The sequence below is a fragment of the Equus przewalskii genome, chromosome 7 (assembly GCF_037783145.1).
Source record: "Equus przewalskii isolate Varuska chromosome 7, EquPr2, whole genome shotgun sequence".
In the NCBI taxonomy this organism is placed as follows: domain Eukaryota; kingdom Metazoa; phylum Chordata; class Mammalia; order Perissodactyla; family Equidae; genus Equus; species Equus przewalskii.
Window position 1 is genome coordinate 651,906 of NC_091837.1, and position 20,287 is coordinate 672,192.

At 52.6% G+C, this 20,287-nt stretch overlaps 1 long non-coding RNA gene across 2 annotated transcripts; it reads left to right on the forward strand.

The window, feature by feature from the left end:
* The first annotated feature begins 269 nt into the window (after positions 1-269).
* On the forward strand, positions 270-6,598 carry LOC103567567 (uncharacterized). Of its 2 annotated transcripts, XR_548733.2 has the most exons (3): positions 270-436; positions 2,076-2,314; positions 3,300-6,598. It is a non-coding gene; the product is annotated as an uncharacterized lncRNA (long non-coding RNA). The 2 variants fall into 2 exon arrangements; XR_011541742.1 differs by lacking the exon at positions 2,076-2,314 and having other exon boundaries at positions 290-436.
* Positions 6,599-20,287: the final 13,689 nt, after the last annotated feature.

Sequence of the window (20,287 nt, forward strand, 5' to 3'; positions counted from 1 at the left end):
AGACACATGAAGTGCCTGGCAGGACTCCTGAGCCTTCATCAGCCCCAAGGGTCTCAAGGGGAACCCCGTCTCATGGGGCCTAGAGCTTTGCAAAATGGTTCCATTGGTCAGTGAAAAATGACGTTTGGACATTTAGCATGGACTGACCCTTGCTTGTGCTCTTGGGGACAAAGGAGGAGAGACAGAAATCTGATCTTGAGGAGGCAGGCATGCTCCTGAGGCAGGCAGCACTGGGGCTCAGGTGGGTGGGGCTCCAGGCACCCGGGTGGGGGCGGGGGTGGGGTGGGGCGATGGGGGAGTGAACTGCAATCAAAGGCATAGCTGGGGAAGAGGCAGGGACATGCGCGGGTACAAGAATCTGGGGTTTAAAAGTGATTCTGCAGATGGGAGACAAAAGGACGAGGTGCACCGCATGAACAGGATCTTTTCCACTGAGGTAAGTGCGCTCCAAAAGACGACATACGGAGACGCAGCAGGATTAGAGCCCAGCATTTTAGGTCTGGAGGGTTGGTGTGGAGCTGGTGGAAAGAGGACTGGGAGCCACTCCCTGGAAGAAGTCAGAGGCAGGCCTGGGTCAACGCCTCCTGAGCTCCCTGAGGGTGACCAAAGGCTCCCGGGCGGGTGGGGTCTGCTCCTTACCCTGGGGCTTTGGCCTCCCACTTCTGTGAGTCCAGGGGACAGCCCGAATCCCACCACAGACACCCTGGGGCTGTCCCCCTCTAGCTGAGAGACCGGAGGGGTAGCAGCACCCGTTGCTCTATAGGCAAAGTATCTGCCTGGGACATTTCTGAAGTCAGGAAATTGGGCCACCAGGGTGTTGGCCAGCAGAATCGTAGGATGTGCCCCCAGATTTCCCAGGTGGAACAGCATAGGGCCTCTCTCGCTTTCTTCAGCCGGGATGCTGCTAACCCTTGCACGGCTCCTGTCCATCAAACAGGGCAGCTCTGCAGGGGTGACAGGGACGTGCAAGGTCAGGAACGGGTGGAGTGGTAGGGCCTGCTCTGGACGCACCACCTATGCCTACATCCTAGGGGCCATGGCGTCCTCGAGCAGGATCTGAGTCTCCCTCCCCAGCAGGCAGAGAAAGTGCTGGTTGTGGCACTGAGAGAAGTAAATAAAATGCTCCTGGGTGGGAAAAAAAATGCTACTTTTTAATTCATAAAGAAAAGAAGTTAATGAGTGATAAAATAAGCTACACCCAGAAAAATCTGCTCAACTGACTTGGGCTACAAATAGCTTGACGTTTTTCAGGAAAAAACCTCCTTTAGTGAAGAAATTCTCTAGAGGCTGCGTGTAGCCTGTGCTGTCTCCCTCCCCTCCAGCACAGACTCGTGGGCGTCCGTGTGGTCACCTGGGGCCGGAAAAGGAAGCAACTTGTGGGGAGATGGGCTCTGTGTAAACCACAGTGACAGGCATGACGGAGGTGGCAGGTGACACGGGTGCCAGTTTCAGAGATGGAGCAGTTTGCTCCAGGTGACACACAGATGTCAGGTAGAGCAGGCTCGGGTGCTTGCAGCCCTTACCTACCCCGCCCTTCCCGGAGGCACCAACACAGGCTGGAATGGGTGTAGTTGGGCCCCTGCTCAGACCAGGAAGCGGAGGTTCAGAGTGTGGTGAGACCAAACAGCGAACCCCAACCTCTGGGCCCAGACCTCGCTCCCCCAAAGGGTGTGACCAGCTCCCAGGCAGGCCAGGGACATGCCCTGGTTGGTCAGGCTGCCCCATTGGGCTCTGATGCCCTCCTGGGCCCTGCCTTTGTCTGATTGTGGGCACCGCTCCCACGTACTGTCCTTGCTGGGCCTGCTGCACTGGCTCAGCCATACAGGTGAGAAGACCTGAGACCACTGAGTCAGGAGGGCTGCCGCCCCACTCACACCTCCTGCCCTGCACTTGTGGGTGCCCCCTGGCTTCGTGCCTCCCTCTGCCTGGACTACCCTTCCCATCCCTGCTGACCCCAGGCCTCGGAGCCTCGGGCAGGTGGCCGAGTCGGGTGCGTGGGCCCCAGGAGCTCTGGAGGGGGGCTTGTGTGTGCAGTGAGGGCCATTGGAGAATGTTTCTCTTGATCTCCTTGTTAGAAAAATGTAAGAGCGTGATGACACACACCCGTCCTCGTCACCGATGGACACAGGCCAATTAAAAGAGCTTGGAGTCCACAGCAGCTGCCCTGCCAGGAGGGCACGCTCACCCCGTTAAAGCGACTGTGTGCTCCAGGGACAGAGAGGCTTCCAAGTGGGGCAGAGCCTTGGTCCACACTGCATCCGCCACTCACTGGGCAGCTGGAGCAGGCCACAAAGGGCGCCTGTGCTCTGCGGCGGTGAGCCAGCCTTGGGACCCGGGGACCCAGAGGGGAGGCGGGCGCCCCTGCCCCCTCGAGGGTCAGTGGTCAGGGGACTGTGGGCCTCCAGCTGCAGCCAATGAGAGACAGACCACTGAAGGGCCCTGGGAGAGAACGCAGCCCAGGGCAGGGGTCGGGGTGACAGGGACCCTGAGCACAGTGTGACTCAGTGGGGAAGAGCTGCCTGACCGTGTGACCCTGGGGGCCCTCCAAAGGGATGCGCTCAGGGGCTACCAGGGGGCTGGAGGCGACCTCCTCAAGGTGTCCTGGCATCTCTGAGACTCTCTGTCCTCGCTGTAGCTCTGTAATGTCACGAAAAGCCGAAGGTGCAGATACGAAATGGCACCAACACTGAGTTTCTCCCAGAGGCATTCAGGTATTTAAAAAATCCCACGGAACACAGCTTGCGGAAGGCAGAGAGTGAGGCTGAAGCACGATGACCTAGATCTGGAGGCGGCCCGCCAGACAGCGGAGGGAAGCTCCTGCCCCTCCCCCACGGCCCACCTCTCTGCCAGCGAGGGCCGGGGCTTGGGGTTGCAAAGGCTGGCTCCAGCTCTCCACTGCATCCCAGCTCCCCGGCTGGCCATGCGAGCATCAGGCCAGACAGATCGGAAAACCCTCCCAGAATCAACAGGACGCAGCGAGGGCTCTGGTGCCCACTGCCCAGCTGCGCAGGCCAAGGCCCTCCGTGGCCCTGGTACCTGCCCTGCTGGTGGCACCCTGCCTGGTGCAGGCTGGCCTTGGGGCCCGGGCACCAGCCGGGGAGGGCAGAGTGGGTTGGTGGCACAGGTGCACTGGCTGTCATGCCCAGGTGAGAAGGCGGCGACCAGAGCCCTCAGAGCAGACATCCATCATCTGGTTTCCTGGTCTCTGGTGACTGGTCATACTTGGGTGAGGGCAAGGACTCAGGGTCTCAGTTCACTCCCCTTCATCATCTCCTTCCCACCCCTCTTTCTGGCTGCAGGTCGTCGGGGGTTCCTCTGCCTGCAGAGAAGAGCCATCTGCAGAGCTCTGCCTGCCCGGCACAGGGCAGAGGTCTGGGGCCAGGATCACGGTGGATGCTTAGGAGGTGAGGGGCTGCCATCCCCAATGCCTGGGCGAGGCCTCCTGCTCCCGCCTCCAGGGTGAGGGCCCGGCTCTGCCCTGCTCCTCTCTGCTCCCGTTTGGCCTCAGTCCCCATCAGGTGTTCCCTGCACACTCACCACAGGCCAGAACCGCACCAAGCCCTCAGGAGGGGAGGGGCTCCCAGTTGGTGGTAGACAGACCCACCACCATACGCCATGATGCCTGCAAACTGATGAGGCGAGACGTCTCAGGTGCTGGGCCAGCCCAGGCCAGCCCCAACAACGAATACACGAGGCAAGGCAGTCGCTCTCCAGCGGGGTGCCCTCCTGTCCTGCGCTGAAATCGGCGCCTGTCCCCTCCCTGTTCCAAAGGCTGTCTGTAAAGTGGAGCCCCCGGGGCTGCTCCAAGGCCAATGGGCAGGACCACTATCAGGGTCCCCTCGAGGTGGGGGAGTGGCAGGAGACCGAGTTCCCGAGCCCAGGCTGCTCTTGCAGGGAAGGAGGGCCTCTTCAACATCACCAGTGGCTCCAAGCAGCCTGTGGGAGGCATGGGCCCAGCTACCAAGCCTGAGCAGTTCTGGCCAGCATCCCACCAGGGGTGGCTGAGCCGGGTCAGACCAAAGAAGCATCACTAGAGTACATTTGGGAGCTGGAACTGGGGACACGCAAGTGAGACCTCACAAGAAAAAGGAATCACTGGGTCTCATTTCCCTCTCACAAACTCTTACCAGACTCATTTTTGCAGCCACGACTCTTCGCAACCACCCCCAGGTGCCGCTGTCTTCTGGGGCGTGTGCTGCCCCACGCTCTAGCCTCGTGAGCAGCCGTGCATGGCCCCCGGGGCAAGATGCACTGCCGGTGTGCTAGCCCTGTCCTCCCTCCAGGACTTCCCAGGCAGTTGCCGGCTGCAGGCAGAGGGCACAGAGTAGGCAGGACTGGTGCTTCTGGCCTGCATGGCGGCCACCAGCCCTGTCCGGCTGCAACACACAGCAGCACATGCAGGAGAAAGCGGTGGTCGCCACCCTCCTCTCCCAGGGTTCACACTGGGGGGTCAACATGCCACAGGTCCCCATGAGATGCTGACCACAGGCCAGGAGAAAGGGGCTGGGCACAGAGGCCCAAGGGACCGCCTAGAGAAGGGCGGAGGGACCCCAGGCAGACGATGGCCAAGTTGGGGCCCAGAAAAGCAGAGAAGCCTTTGGGCCTTGCTGCCGCAGTGGCCTTGAGGGCTCTGCCAGACCTCCTCCCCAGGCCCGGGTCCACGATTCCGATGAGAGACACCAGTGTAACCAGGAGTACAACCAGAACGCCTTTGCACCCTCCAGTGCCCTGTCCCGGGCCACTGTCCCCAGGCCCAGCTGTCCCGAGGTCAGGAGGTCAGGAGCAGGCCTGGCTCAGTCTCCCCATCTGTGCCCAGGGGGACTGTTTGGCTGCAACTGGTCTTCGAGGTTATTTTGAGCATCAAAAAGAGCGACAGTCCCAATTGTGACAACATGGATTTTCAAGGGAAGGAAGCAGCCCGGGCCTCCTGGAACCCCAGGGAGGAGACAGCTGTGACAAGGGGTGGGGGGGCAAGGATGGAGAAGCACGACAGTGGTGGTCTTGGTGATCGCGTGGCGACTGGGGATGGCATTCCAGGCCTGTTGATGTCACACCCGTGGAACTCAAGGCAATTCCAAAGGGGAGATGGGTAAACAGGTAATGAGAAGATATGGTGGCCGAGCAGGAAGCTGAGAAAGGGGGCCTCAGCGTGTTGGTAGGCTCTGCGTCAGTGTCTGGAGAGGAAAGGGACTGGAAGCAGCCAGAATTATGGGAAACAAGCGTAAGCGAGGCCTCCATGACCACCTTCTGGGCCCAGTTGATGCCAGCCCCAGTGCCAGGCCTCCTGCCAAGCCTGGCAGGGTGCAATTGGGGGGCGGGGTTGTGTTGGGCACAGACCATCTACCTGACCCCCAGACTGGGTCTTCTCCATCCAGTCACTGGAGAGGCTCCTGGGCAGCAAGCAAGACACTGGTGGCTGCTCATCTGCAGCCACATGGCCATCTGGCATAGACAATGTGTTCAATAACTGATGCTTTTTGGGACTGAGAGGAAAGAGAGGCACATAGCTGCTGCGGATGTGGGACAGACAGAGGGTGCCTGAAGGATGTCAGAGCCCTGGGCAATGAGGCCCTGCCAGAAAGGGGCCGCGGACACACTGTGGGCCTGGGGCTATGTGTGTGGACACCAGTCCCACTTCTGGTCTCACCTGCCTCCCAGGATGGTGTAGGACTAAGCCAGCCATAAACTTGTTATTCTGAGATGGAGTTGTAAGAAATAAAACAGAGAGATCTCATGTTCACCTGGTTTCCCCCGATGGCAACATCTTGCAAAACTATATGATAATATTGCAATCTCCCTCCATTTCTATAATTTTGTCATTTTATGAATGTCACGGTGATGGAATCCCACAGTGTGTAGCCTTCAGACAACGGCGTTTTTCACTCAGCGAATTCTTGGGAGCTTCATCCAGGTGGTGTGTGCCAGCAGTTCCTTTCTTCTTACTGCTGAGTAGGATTCCCTGGAGTGGATGGCCCGGGTTCACTGACCCATTCACCCATTGAAGGACTCTGAGTCGTTTCCAGTCTCCAGCTATTACAAATACAGCTGCTGTTAACATTCACGTCCAGGTCTTTGTGTGGACATAAGTTTTCATTCATCTGGGATAAAAGAACTTGAAATCAGCAATTCAAAGAGACTTCTGCACCCCTATGTTCATTGCAGCACTATTCACAATAGCCAAGACGTGGAAGCATCCCAAGGGCCTATCGACTGATGATTGGATAAAGAAGATGTGGTATATATACACAATGGAATACTACTCGGCCATAAAAAAGGGTAAAATCGTCCCATTCACAAGAACATGGATGGACCTTGAGGGTTTATTTTAAGCCAAATAAGCCACATAGCGAAAGACAGTCTCTGTATGACTCCACTCATATGTGGAAGATAAACAAACACGTGGACAAAGAGAACAGAATAGTGGTTACTGGGGGGAGGGGAGTGGGCACAAAGGGTAAAGGGGTGCACCTGTAAGATGACTGACAAATAATAATGTACAACTGAAATTTCACAAGGTTGTAAACTATCATAACCTCAATAGAAAATATAATGGAAAAAAAATATGACCAAGAATAAAAAACTCCACAAAAACCTGAAACATTTATCTGGGATAAATCTGGGTCCTATGGGTCCTATTGGGTCCTATGATAGTTGTGTGTTTAGGTTTTTAAGAAACTTTCAAACTGTTTTCTAGAATGGCTAGACCATTTTACATTCCCACCAGCGCTGAATGAGTGATCCAGTTTCTCTGCATCCTCACAAGCATTAGGTATTGTCACTTTTCTCCCATTCTAATGTGTAATGGAACCTCATTGTGGTTTCAATTTTCACTTCCCTCATGGCTAATGATATGCTTTTTTGCCATCTGTGTATCTTCTTTGGTGAAATGTCTCATGTCTTTTGCCCATGTTCTAACTGGGTTGTTTTTTTACTGTTGCATTTTGAGAGTTCTTTATATATTCTAAATACTAGTCCTTTGTTGGATATGTCATTTGCAAATATTTCCTCCCAGTCTGTAGCTTGTCTTTTCATCCTTCTCACAGGAGGTCTGTCGCAGAGCAGAAGTTTTGATTCTGATGAAGTCCAGCTCATCAATTTTTCTTTTTATGGCTTGTGCTTTTGGGATCAAGTCTAAGAATTTGTTGCCTAGTCTTAGATCCCAAAGATTTTCTTCTGTTTTTTTTTCCTAAAAATTTTATAGTTTTACATTTTAAATTTAAGCCCACAGTACTAAGTTGAGTTAATTCTTGTTTAAGGTGACAGATTTGGGTTGAGGTTGTTGCTCCCGCTGCAGCTGTGGCGCCCTCCCTTCACTGAGCTGCTTCTGAACTCCTGCCAGAATCGGTTGGGCATGTTTATGTGCCTATGATTCTGGGTACTCGTCTGTTTCACTGATCTATGTGTCTGTGCCTCTGCTAATGCCACACAGTGTTAACAACTGTAGCTATAGAATATGCATGTGGAAATGTATAGAGTGTAGAGCAATCTGGTAGACTGTCCCTTCTCACTTCAACAAGGCTGCAGGATACAAAAGTCAATGGCATTTCTGCATACTAGTAATGAACACACGGAAACAAAAATTAAAAATATAATACCATTTACAGTCTTTCAAAAAATGAGATACTTTTGTGTAAATCTAACAAAACGTGTATAGGATTTATATGCTGAAAACAAAATGCAGATGAAAGAAATCAAAGAAGATCTAAATAAATAGAGGGACATACTATGTTCATGGATTGGAAAACTCAACATTGCAAAGATGTCAACTCTCCCCAGACTGATATATAGTTATTCCTATCAGATTCCTATACCGTAACGTGCCACATAACGACGTTTCAGTCAACAACAGACTGCGTATACGATGGTGGTCTCGTAAGATTCGTATCAGATAGTCCAGATTTGTGTAAGTGTGATGTTTGCAGGGACGAAATTGCCTAAGGGTGCATTTCTCAGAATGTATCCCCACCATTAAGCTACCTATGACTGCATATCAAAATATAAAAGTATCAAAATCCCCACAAGATTTTTAATAAATATGGATAAGGATATTCTATAAAATTCATAGGAAAAGGCCAAGGAACTAGAATAGCTAGCATTGTTATTTTCACCCACTTAACACAGATTGGGCACTCCTTTCACTTTTTTGTTTTGTTTTAAATTATTTTACTGTGGTAAAATTTACGTGCAGTGAAAGGCACAGATCTTAAGTGCTGATTTCAATGAATTTTGACCATTGTATAAACCTATATAACTGAAACCCCAATCAGGACTCCATTTTCCTTTCCCCATACAGCTTCCTGTGCCCCTTCCCAGTCAACTCTCATCATCACCACCACCCCTGGCCCAGCCCCAGGCAACCACTGATCTGCTTTCTATCACCACAGATTAATTTTGCCTGTTTCAGAACTTCACATAAAGTACATACAATAGTACTTAAAAAAAATCTGAGGGGCTGGCCTGGTGGCGCAGTGGTTAAGTGTGCATGTTCCTCTTCAGCGGCCCGGGGTTTGCCGGTTCAGATCCTGGGTGTGGACATGGCACTGCATGGCAAGCCATGCCGTGGTAGGCATCCCACATATAAAGTAGAGGAAGATGGGCATGGATGTTAGCTCGGAGCCAGCCTTCCTCAGTAAAAAGAGGAGGATTGGCAGCAAATGTAAGCTCAGGGCTAATCTTCCTTGGGGGAAAAAATCTGACTTTAACTCAGCATAATTATTTTGAGATTCATGCCTGTTGCTAAATGTATCAATAGTTCACTATTTTTTACTGCTGAGTAATATTCCATTGTGTAGCTATACCACAATTTGTTTATCCTTTCACTGTTGATGGGCATTTAGGTTGTTTCCAGTTTCTGGCTACTACAAACACAGCTGCTATGAACATGTGTACAAATGTTTGTTTGGACATATATTTCCTTTTTTCTTGGGTGTATAATTGGGAGTAGAATGGCTGAATCAGATAGGTGTATGTTTAACTCTATAAGAAACTGTCAAACTATTTCTAAAGTGGTTGTACCATTTTGCTCCCATCTGCGTATCTGAGAGTTTTGGTTACTCTGCATCTTTGTCAACACTTATTAGTGTCCGTCTTTTATTTTAGCTATTCTAATGGGTATGGAGGGGTGTCTCCTTGCAGGTTTCATTTGTATTTCCCTAATAACTAGTGAGGCTGAGTGTCTCTTCAGTGTCTCTTATTGGCCATTTGTGTGTCTTCTTTCATGAAATGTCTATTCGAATCCTTTGCCCATGTTTAAATTGGATTGTCTTCTTATTATTGATTTGCAGGAGTTCTTTAATATACTCTGGGTACAAGTCCAATGTCAGATGTGTTCACTGCAAGTATTTTTTCCCAGACAATGGCTTGATTTTCATTTTCCTAATACTGTCTTTTGAGAAACAGGTGTTTATAATTTTGATAAATTCCAATTTAGCAATTTTTTATTTGATATTTCATGGGGTTTTTTTGTCCTTTCTGAGAAATCTTGGCCAGTTTTCTCCAAGGTCATGGATATAGTCTCCTCTGTTTCTTCTAGATGCTTTACAGTTTCAGTGTTACGTTTAGGACTATGATCCATCTGGAATTAATTTTTGAGTGTGGTGTTAAGTAGAGGTCAAAGTTCATTCTGCCTCCCTGCCCCACTTTATCCAGTAGTCCCAACACTGTTGAAAAAAATTGGCTTTCCCATTGAACTGCCATGGCACCTTTGAGGAAAATCAAGGTTTTGGCTATATATTGTGGATCACTTTCTGGACTCTTGATTCTGTTCTGAAATGATTATCTGTTGCTGCATAGTAATTCAAAATGTAGTGGCTTAAAACATCGATTTAATCATTTTATTATCTACCGTTCTTTCTGCAGGTCAGAAATTCAGGGGGGACTCTGCTGGGTAGTTCATGTGACTTCAGGCAGACAATGTCTGGAGCTGGAGCAACTGGCTAGACGTCTCCCTTTCCGTGAAGTCTCAGCATTTCTTCCTAACAACTCTGCAGGTGGGCTAGCCTGGCAATCATCTCTTCAAGTGTGCTAGCCTGGTATCCTGAAAGCACAGTGGCCCCAAGGCTCTAAGCACAAGTGCTCCAGCACCCAAAGCAGATGCTGCATTGTCTTTTATGACCCAGTCTCAGACGTAATGCAGCATCACTTCTGTATTGTTTAAAAGATGGTATAAGATCACGTACATTCTTGAATGTGAGAATCAGGGGGGTATCAAGGTTCTAAAGAGCATGTGGCATGGAGGACAATGTCATGGCCCTCTTTGAAAAATATGGTCTGTAAAATCTCGTTGGTTTGGGGGTCGATCTTTTCCCTCTGTTCTGCAGACTGGATAATTTGTATTGATCTGTCTCTGGCCAGCGGTGTAGGGGTGGATTGAAGGTGGCGGGCAGCCTCCCCCAGTGGGGTGAGCTATACCGGAGGCCTGCAGGGCAAGGGCAGGGTGTGGAGGGGAGAGGGCTGTCGGAGGTGTGTGTGCAGGGACAGCTGACAGGGCATGTGAGGGGAGGCGGGGCAGGGGCAAGTGCGTCCCTGTGGACCTGTTGACCCGAACCCGCCTCTGAGACATCGTGCTGGGGAGGTGAGTCTGGACTCCACCAAGGATGCCTCCCGGGGTCCTTGGGCTGTAGGGTGGGTGGGTGACTGGGCTCAGGATAGAGGAGGACAGCCGGCGGGGTGTGTGGCCTGTGGGCCCACGGCCTGAGAGCCGCCCAGTAGTGTTTGGGTTGGCGGGCAGGTGGCCATCTCAGGCTCCAGGGCAGGCGCTGAGGGAGAGGGTGCATCCCGGGCTGGTGGCGCCTCTCCCTGACCCAAGGACAGGCCTGGCGCTGCTGGGCGGCTGGGGAGGGGCCACGGGCTCTGTTTGGCTGGCTCTCTCCAAGGCGTCGACACCCCTGGGCCCACAGAGGCTCCAGCCATCTCAGCGTTGTTCCTGTGTAGACGACACCCCCTTCCCAACTCACGGATCCAAGGAGATCCCTAAGAGGTCACTGCTGACAAGAGGTTGAGCTGCTGTAACCCTGCCCCAAAGTGGCTTCACCTTCGGCAAACTCACCAGGATCCTGGGTCCAATCCAGGGGTAGGGGAGACAGTCTGGGTACCCCCTGGCCCCTCTCCCTCAGCTGGTCTCCTTGGCTCCACCAGCTGCCCCATCTTTCCCCAGCTGAACTCCATCCCGCTTGGGGCCTTTGCTCGGTCCCTCTGGCTCCTCCTGCCGTGCCCTGCTGCGCACACTGCAGCGCTCTCCAAACGTCTTGTTTTGCTCTTATGTGTCAGTCTCCCCCTCACAGGAACCAGCCCACTGAGAGCAGGACCCTGGCCTGTCTTGCTCACGTGGCTTCCCTGTGACACGTAATGGGCCCGGTGCACAAAACCATGGCGGGAGGAAGTGACCTTTCCCACACAGACGGGGCCCAAGGGCACCCTTTGATTTTTCTTGTGGGCAGGTGAAGAGACCTCGCCGTGGAGCGGTGCCCACAGCAAAGGAGCCTCGAAGGAGGCTGTGGTCCCCGAGCTCGGGTGAGGGCCAGCATTCCTGGGGCCTGCCCAGGGTGGGTCTGCGTCCTTGCCCAGAAATCCAGAGCCCATCTCGCCCACCCACCTGCTCACCTGACAGTGGCACGTGAGAGTCCCGAGGGTGTCACTCTGGATGGGCCCCGAGCGAGCAGCACCTGCTCCTGCCTGGGCTCTCCCATCGACGCACACCACCATCACCCACCACTTGCTCAAATAAAAATCCCAGGCATAGGGGCTGGCCCCATGGCCGAGTGGTTAAGTTCTCGCGCTCCGCTGCAGGCGGCCCAGTGTTTCGTTGGTTCGAATCCTGGGCGCGGACATGGCACTGCTCATCAAACCATGCTGAGGCAGCATCCCACATGCCACAACTAGAAGGACCCACAACGAAGAACATACAACTGTGTACTGGGGGGCTTTGGGGAGAAAAAGGAAAAAAATAAAACCTTTAAAAAAAAGAATCCCAGGCATACTGTTTGTCCCCTTTCCCTCAGCCTCTACGTCCACATCCAATGCACCAGCAAATCCTGCCGATTCTGCTCCCAAATGTATTAGAATATGCTCAATCTCTCTGTCACCCCTGTAGCCGTGCTGGGGCGTGCCACCGACAGCACCGCCTGGCACTTAAACAACAGGAGCGCCTTTCCTCCCCCTTCTGGAGGCTGCGCATCCACGGTTGAGGTGCCGGCAGGCTGGGGTCTCCTGAGGCCTCTCTCTGTGGCTGGCAGAGGCCCGTCATCTCCGTGTCCTCACGCGGCTGTCCGTCTGCGCACCTGTCCTGATCTCTTCTTATGAGGACACCAGTCATCCTGGCTTAGGACCAGCCTCCGACCTCATTCCCCCACAGTCGCCTCCGTGAAAGCCCCCTCTCCGAGTGCAGTCACGTTCCGAGTGCTGGGGGTCAGAGCTTCAGCATAGGCATCTGCAGGGCACAAGTCAGCCTGTGATGCTGCCCTGTGCCACCTGCACCTGCACTGCCTCCGTCGGGCCCTGGGTCTGGCCCTCTCGCATCCTCGACATGGCAGTAGGGACCCTTTAGAATCGAGCATTTGGGTCTCAGGCTCCACCCCTCGCCGTGCACACAGGCCCACGGGAGGAGCCCTGAGCCCACGCCCAACGCCCGCCTCACTTCCTCCCTTCACCCGCCTCAGGCCCCAGGGCTCCTCACCTTCCCTCAGACACCAAGCTCGTCCCCGTCCTAGGGCCTTTGTTCCACCTGGAGTCTCCCCGGCCTTCACTGCCAGGGCCACCGAGTCTATCTCTCACAGCCTGGGTGTGCACCTGTATTTTCTTTTATCAATAATAGTTTTATTGAGGGGGCCGGCCCCGTGGCCGAGTGGTTAAGTGCGCACGTTTCACTTCTGTGGCCAAGGTTTGCTGGTTTGGATCCTGGGCGCGGACATGGTACCGCTCAGGCCATGCTGAGGTCCCACATGCCACAACTAGAAGGATCTGCAACTGGAATATACAACTATGTACTGGGGGGCTTTGGGGAGGAAAAAAAAGAGGAAAATTGGCAACAGATGTTAGCTCAGGGCCAATCTTGAAAAAAAAAAGCTTAAAAAAATAGCTTTATTGACACCATTCACATACCATACAATTCAATCAGAGCATGCCATTCATAGGCTTTCACAGAGTACATTCGCAGAGGTGTGCAACAATCACCACAAATTTAGAACTTTTTTTTTTGAAGAAGAAGATTAGCCCTGAGCTAACATCTGCCAATCTTCCTCTTTTTGCTGAGGAAGACTGGCCCTGAGCTAACATCCATGCCCATCTCCCTCCACTTTATATGTGGGACGCCTGCCACAGCATGGCTTGCCAAGCGGTGCCCTGTCCGCACCCGGGATCCAAACCAGCGAACCCAAGGCTGCCAAAGCAGAACATGCACACTTAACCGCTGCACCACCGGGCCGGCCCCTAGAATGTTTTATATTGAGACATAATTCCCAAACCATAAAATCCATCCTGAAAAGTGTATAATTCGGTAGATGTTTAGTGCATTCACAAAGTTGTGCAGACACCACCACTGTCTCACTCTAGAACATTTCCATCACCCAAGAAGAAACCCATTTGCATGCAGTCTCTCCCTGTTCTCCCCTCCCCAGCCCCGGCCCCAGCCCCCCTTCCTTAAAAAGGAAAGAAATTCTGACACAGGCTGCAACGTGGATGAACCTTGAGAACATTGTGCTAAGTGAACTAAGCCAGATGCAAAAGGACACTGATTCCACTTACGTGAGGGACCTGGAATAGTCAATTCATAGAGGCAGGAAGTAGGATGGAGGCTGCCAGGGGCTGGGGCGTGGGTGGGGAGTTCTTGTTTAATGGGGACAGAGCTTCAGTTTGGGAAGATGGAAAGTTCTGGAGGTGGATGGGGGTAATTGTTGCACCACAATGGGAATGTACTTAATGCCACTGAATGTACATTTAAAAATGGTTAAAATGGTAAACTTTATGCTATGTGTATTTTACGACAACTAAAAAAAAATAAAAACCAATTCGTGAGTATAAAGTTTCAGTTATGCAGGATGGTTAGGCTCTAGAGACCAGCTGTACAACGCTGGGCCTGCAGCTAACACCGTAAAACATTTAAGAGGGTAGATCTCATGATAAGTGTTCTTAGCACAATAAAAAAACAAACAAAAGTTGCCGGCCTGTGGGCATAGCACGCGGCCGTTGTATGAAAAAGGTGGCAGAAGAAAATCTCTGTTCCTACGTGCACACATGTGCTTGTCCATGCACGCCATACCCTGGAAGGACCCCAAAAGCTGCCCACCGGTGGGCGAGCAGCAGGGAGTTGGGTGTGCAGGCAGGAGCGGCAGGCAGGATTCTCCACATGGGAACCTTTTATGCTTCCAGAACCTTGGATCTTGGGGCCCTGTTACCTACTGGAAAAAGTTAGAAAATAGATTGCTGACAGAGGCCAAGCCCAGGAAAAGAGCCAAGGCCCCAGGCGAAGGCTGCCCACCCCTACGGCGGGGAGTCTGCTGGAGGGAGGAGCCGCCCACTAACCCTGGGCGCAGCTGGCGCTTCTGCAGACGCAGCACCGGTCCCTGCGAGGCCTCCGCAGGGAGACTTGAAGCTTCCGTCCCCCAGTAGCCGAGGACGGTGATGAGTGTCTACGTACCAACCCGGGGCAGCCAGCAAGGAGGCAACTTGGTTTCTTCTTCCCCTCTAACCTTGCACATCCTCCACTCATGAGTCCAGCGGTGCGGTCGGCCTGGCCCCAGCGGCCAGACCAAAGAGACCAAACATGTTTGCTTAGACTGTGGAATTCTGAGCAGAAGGCAGGGCAGGAAGAGCTCGGGCGTTCCCGGTGGTGATGCTCAAACCCAGAGCCCAAACTCCCAGCCAAAGGCCGCGTCTGGGCTGTGCTGGGCAAGAGCCCTACAGAGCGGGGTGGTCCACAGCGGAAAGAGCAGAACGGAGTCGACAGTGAAGTGAAGGCTCGAGTAAAGGCAGTTAAAATCAACTCAGTGTGAAGTCAGGGATGTTAGGACAGACAGAACGTCTGGAAAAGAAAAACATAGTCCCTTTTATTCAGAATTTATATTCCAGCAGCCCAAGAAGCCAGGGACTTACGTAATTAAGGAGCAATACTAAGGTATATTACCAGCTGCTATTTTTATTCTGGAAAATTTCCAAATAAGTTACTACAAAACTGGCTTGAGAATCAGAAGAAAAATCTATATTAAAATTAAGAAGTCATTTCATAGTATCTGACAGGTGATCAGCAAAATGAGAGAGAAATTTTCTTAGGTTGGGTTCCCCCAAAATAGAAATTTCTTATGCTTTCTCACCAAAATGCCAGCTGCCCCAGATGCTTCGATAAGACACTTCCTTCGGAGAATGAGAATATTCTCTGGGAAGAGAGGCGCCAGCATCAAGCAAAGTCGGCCTCTACTTGGCGGGGACAAGGGCCGTGCAGGGTCACCCAAACATCTCTACCCCTCACAGTTACCACAGTGCAGGGCTGGCCCCCCACAGACGGCGAGGGGACAGATGGCACAGCCTTGCATGTCCGTGCGCTGCGGCTGAGTCCCAGGATGTGGCTGGTCCTCAGGGAGATGAGCTGTGGGAACAACACACACCCACTTGAGATCGGAAGAAAGCAGCCCACCTCATCAATCGTCTGCTTACATTGACTGCATGTTGAAACGACATTTTAATATTTTAAGTCAAAAATATTAAAATTAATCTCACCTGCTTCTATTTTTTTTAATGTGGCTCTTAGAAAGTTTAAAATTATACATGTGGCTGACATTCTATTTTTACTGGATGGCATTGGCATAGAATATTCCAGAACAGACCCAAGCTCATCTGGAGATTTAGTACATGACAAACGCAGGGGAAAGAGGGACTTTATAAAAATAAATGACGCTGGGACAACTGGGAAGCCATTTAGAAAAAGGTAAAATTAGATGCACGCTTCACACCTTTACAAACTTAAACTATGGATGGACCAAGGATCCAAAGGTAACAAATGAAATCGGACAGGTACTAGGAGAGAACATGGGTGAATTCTTTGCAGACTGGGTGTGGGAACTCAAAACTCCATACACAATAAGAGAAAAGATATAAATTCAATTACCTGTAAACAAAACACTGCCTGGTGGCGAAAGACGGCACAGGATAGACAGACGGAACACAACAAATGGGCAGGGAGGAACTGCGGGTTACGTGCCAGTGTCCCTAATATACACAGAACCTAGCAGTCAAGGAGGGAGGAGATGAGAAAATGGGCAGAAGATACAGACAATACGCAACACACAACATAAAAAGGGTTTTAAATACACGCCGAGATGCTCCGGTTGACACACAACGAGGGAAGTGCTGACTGACCCGCACGGAGTCAGCTCACCCACGGGCGGACGTGCATAGCCAGAGGTCGTGGGGCAGGCGCGCCTCACACGGGGCACAGGGGGCTGCAGCACGCCTCAGCCCCACGTGTGGTGGGCAATATCTGGTGAGACTGTGTACGGCTTTACCCTGCGACCTGCCACCCCACCTCTGGGGATTTGCCCTGAAGACACACCTCTAACAGTTCGAAGACGCTCGAGAACAAACGTCCTCACTACTGGTCATCACATGTCTGGGAACATCTAGAACCACAGAGCAGCAGCCATACAGGGAGCGCCTCAGGCGTGACCTCCTGGACCACGAGGTGTGGTTCCAGGCTACATTTATGTGAAAAAAAGATACAAAAAGAGCACAAGTGGTATGCCAGCTTTTGTGTGAGAAAGCGAAATAAGAGTACATGTGAATGTATATATCTTCTGATATGTGCAGAAGCAAGCAGGAGAGAGAACCGGAAATGAATGACACTAATTGTCTAGCAGGGGTGGAAGGAGGCAGGGCCGTGGCGAACGGCAGTGACCTTTTGTATATCTCTGATTTCAGATGTTAATGTTCCCTGTAGTCATAAATAAAATTCAATCGAGAGCACTGGAGAAGGAACCCTAAAAATGAATACAAGCAGAAAACCCAACTCAGCCGTGTCTCACATGTATAACATAACCACAGAGAAGAAAACAAAAAACAAACCCAACGAATTTCTGAACACAACACTCAATCTAAAGATGAGAAGAGCAGACACAGCCTCTTCACAGGTTTGCCATTTTTGGTGGGTGGGTACAGCAATTCTGGAACGGTTCTGTGTGTTTGGATGATCAACTAGATGATAAATACGTATGGCGTTGCTGTCAGAAGTTAGGGCTCTCTCGTGGGAGCAGGAGATGCAGATGTGGACTGGTGGACTCAAGGAGGGGCCTGTGGTGCTGGGGTGGGACCAGAAGCAACCATGTGAGCTCATGATATTATTAATGATGTACCTTTCTAGGACCTAGATGACACCTTCGTGCAAAGGAGCACACCCAGCTCCTAGGTCTCGGTGTCAGAGAAACATTCTGCTCTAAAGGAACCCAGGAGAAGTGGCTGATTCCAGGGTTGGAGCAGTGAAAGAAAAGGGAAAGGAAAGCAAGAAAGTGCTCAAAACCAATGGCAACATGTCAGAGGACACAGGAGCCAGCCTGACAGCATCAAAATGAGCAATGACAGTAACGGACTATAGCTCACTGAACTAAGTGAAAACCCACAAGCCTGTGCTCCTACTAGAGAACGGACGGCTCTTTCTTGCAGCTGAATGCCAACTAACGCCTGGAGAAGGGAGAGAGTTACAGAATTATTATCTCGCAACCACTGTCATAATAAACAACTCCAGCAAGAATGGCTGACAGGTGCTAGACAGCGGCTGGGCAAGAGGTGCTCAAGGAAAGGGTGTTTGCTCAACCTCAGAGTTTCCATGTGGCCATGTGCATCTCAGCTGGAAGAAATGGTCAGGCACACCCGGCAAGGGACATGCCGCAGAGCAGGTGGCCGATGGCCATAGAGGCCACTGTTGGGGACACAGGCAGGGCTGAGTGGCCACTCCAGACTCCTGACAGGAAAACACAGGGCGTGGTCCTGGATGGGAGAAAACGGCTGGAAAGAACATTACTGGTACAACTGACGAGATGTGAACTGGACTGTGTGATTAATATCGACAGTAAATTTCCTGGACTGTGCACTTGAGCTGAGCGTCCTTGTCCTTAGGTGAAATACCCTGAAATTTTAGGGGTAAAGGACTACAACACTCCTAAGTGGTCCGGTAACAATGATAGAATCAGCAGTGGTACTGGCACTGTGCACGTGTATACAGAGAAAGGAAATGAGGCAAAATGTTAACAACGGGGAAATTGAGGCGAAGGGCTGAAGGAGCTCATCCTACTTTCCTCTTCTGTCTGTGCCAGAACGCCCCAGAGAGAGCCTGTGGCCATCTGGTGTCTGGCCATCCAGAGGGCAAGGTCTGCCACACGACTCCTGGTCGTCACATGAGATCCCCGCTTCTCCCCACACAGAAAAAAGTTGACAGGATCCAACAGGACCCCGAGGTCAGGGAGGAATGAGAGCTGAGACTCCGGCCTGCGCTCAGCTCCATGCTGCCCCTGCTGCCTACCCCGTGTGACATGGCACGACCGGCTTCCACGCTGACCCATGAAGAAGCAGTGCCTTGGGCTCAGAAGAACGTGCTTAATGAAGGGCCGGGCCATGGGTCGGTCTTGCCGCTTAGCGCTGACTCGAGCTTCCACGTTCACATGCTGGGCTGTGCTCAGCTGGGAACACGTGGTTGACCAGGAACGGCCCCTGCGATGTCGCCCCATTCGCATCTGAGCTGCATCATCACCATCACCTCCTGCATCCAGAGAAGCTGGAGGGGTCATATTCAAGGCCTCTAACAGTGGGGTCTGTCCCCTCTCCTGGGGGGATGGGGCCATCTGACCTCATGTCCTGCCATTGTGACCCCTGACCCCCTCCTCTCCAACAGAATGACGCCACTGATCACTCTCAGCACCTGGTCCTTCCTCTTCCCGTCGCTAGGTGCCTGTGAGCAGAGGGTGGCCGGAGGACGAGGAGCTGGCAGAGGAGGTGACAGAGAAGCCAGATGGCGTGGAGACAAAAGCCACCGTGTGGGCTGCTCCTAGGAGGCAGCAGGCCTGGAGACAGAGTGCAGGGGAGCAGGGGAGCAGAGACCCTTGGAGCACAGCCGGGAGCAGGGGACACAGCCTGGCGCGTCAGGGCTCCCAAACCCAGCCCAGCAGTCCATTCCAGGCAGGCCTGGCCTCGGTTCTGGGGGATAAGACGTGCCAGAAAGCACAATATGACCCGGACACGTCCCAGCAGACTCCAAGCAGCCAGCAAACCGTGCCTCTGAGCCAGAGGAAGCCATGGGTGCATGGGTGGAGCCACCAGAGAAGAGCACTGGGGCCAGCCCATGAGCCTAGAAGACGGGAAGATTCAAGAGGGAGTGGTGGAGGACAGGGCCAGTGGGCTGGAAGCAGCATGGCCAAAGGAACCGGGTGGAGCAGCTGGTACGGGGTGGGGTGGAGCTGGGCTGAGGAGGTTACGGCCCCGCTGTACCTTTTGGAGAGAGAGACTAGGGCACTTACGACAAGGAGTGGCATCGGCAGACCAGTGTTTTACAGGGAACAATGTGGGAGCGTCAGCCGCTGCCAAATCCCTAGGAGGCAGGGGTGATGCTTTGCACCCAGGAAGCTGCGGAAGGCAGGGGTCCTCTGGGTCAGTTAGGGAGAAGAGTGCTGGGGGCCATGAGCCAGAAGGCAGGCAGGAAGGCAGGGTGGAGATGGATGGTGAGATGCAGAGTGAGGACACAGCTGTGAAGCAACCCCAGCAGCTGGCTCCATTCAAGCTGGTGCTGCTGTGGTTTCCAAACTTGGTGGCTGTGACCCCAAATTCAAAAGCCAACTGCAGACTCAAGGGCGCTGGAGCTGTGACGGCCCAGTCCTCCAATCTCCTGCCAGACGCCAGTCCACCCAGCAAGTCCCAGCACAGGAGCCCCGCCCAAGCATCGCCCAGCTCTGCAGGGAGGTGGCAGGCAGGGTCACTCTGCACAGGGCATGACTGTGATTCTAATACCCAGCTGTCAGGAGGGCCAGCCCGGAGAGGCGGGTTGTCCCACTGCGTGCAGACCTGGGTGCAGAGAAGCAGCTCCCAGCCTCCCCAGCAGGTTCCTGCGGCTGAGGCAGCCCCGCTCCCCAGATGTGTGGAAACATGCAGCGCTGTGTTGCAATTTATTTCTTTGGCAACTATGACCCAAGAGGAAGCTTGACCTGAATCAAGAGCAGAAGACAAACAGGCTCCTTTTTTTTTTAAACGCAGATACTGGCTTATTGCTAGACATGCAGTTCAGTGAGCCGCATGACTCACACTTGTTCTACGTGATCTA